General features: G+C 46.9%; 1 pseudogene; it reads right to left on the bottom strand.

Moving 5' to 3' along the window:
- Nucleotides 1-491: 491 nt before the first annotated feature.
- LOC107143134 lies at nucleotides 492-981 on the bottom strand (annotated as a pseudogene).
- Between the last annotated feature and the right edge of the window lie 359 nt (nucleotides 982-1,340).

Genomic DNA, 1,340 nt, shown 5'->3' on the forward strand with positions numbered 1-1,340 from the left:
AGCATAGCCCAATCTACACCTGTGGAGCCTAATCCCCTGGAACCTCTTTCTATAGTACTACTGGAAAATTTATCATGTAGGCTGGGTATTATTAATAACTGTGCTATTCTATCTCCTGGTGAAATTACTGATATACCCTTTGGAGAACTAGCTATAATTTTTATTTCACCTTCATAATCGGGATCAATTACCCCGGGACTTATCATAAGTCCTTTTAGCGTAGAAGAACTGCGTCCTAACAATAAGCCTACTGTTCCTTGGGGAAGAGGTCCTTTTACTCCTGTGGGAATGATTTGAACTCCCATCTCTGGAGTTAGTACTGCTCTGGCGGAGGCGCAGATGTCCAACCCTGCGCTCCCTCTGGTTCGTCTGATGAGAGATCTGATGGATAATGTGTCCTGGGTACTACCCTGATGGTGTTGCTGGGTTCCTCCATGGTGTTTCTGGGTTCCTCCAGTGCCCCGTACATTTGTGGTCGTGGGCCCCGGAGCATTATAGTTTTTACTAATCATGAAATTCACATGTAACTAAACTTATATTTCCAGAAAAAGGCAAATGTCAATTAACAGTAACTTTGTATAGAAAGACAGAGGCCAGCTAGCATGAGAGTGGTCCACGCAGACGGGGCTAATTCTGGAGTCCTGGAAACTGCAAGGTGCTCTTCCATAACGCGGCACAACCAGAGATAAAGGCCTGAGAAAAGCAGCGGAGCTGGCCGTGCCAGCATTTGCACAGGGAACACTTCTTGGGCAGCCAAGCGCCATGAGACAGGGATCCGCAGTTCTCTTTTCGCACATCATGCTCACAATTCCGTCCATAGAAGGAAGCGGGGCAGGCACAAAAGGATCCCAGGATGCAGGTGCCCCCATTCAGACAGCAAGTTTTGTTTAGCTCCTTACCAGCAACTAATCCCAGTTCAAACATGTTGAAAATGGCCATGATGAAGATCACCCTGGAAGAGAGGTGCTCCATCTTCCTGCAGTCCACAGCTCTTAAAAATTTAGGGGGCGGGGGATGTAAGCAGTGGCTTTAACTCATAAAGTCATTGCCAAAATACTTAAAGGAAAAACCTTAATTTTCAGAAGTGAAAAATGACAATTTAAAATGTATCCCGGATGAAAAAGAAGCTTGTCCCAGGTCTTAGGAGAAGCAGGAGCCGGGATGTCCTGGAAGCTGGGGTATTCTAGTGAATACAATCTAATGAATGTTTTGACCTTGAGCAAGGAACTTCCGGGGGATCCTCCCTAATGCCACGAGGCTTGTCCAGGAACCCCCAGCCGGAAATATCTCTCCCGGAAATCCCTCCTCCTGCACTTCCCCAACCAATGGGAACTCTCGGG

This window comes from Marmota marmota, unplaced genomic scaffold (genome assembly GCF_001458135.2).
Source record: "Marmota marmota marmota unplaced genomic scaffold, marMar, whole genome shotgun sequence".
NCBI classification, from domain to species: domain Eukaryota; kingdom Metazoa; phylum Chordata; class Mammalia; order Rodentia; family Sciuridae; genus Marmota; species Marmota marmota.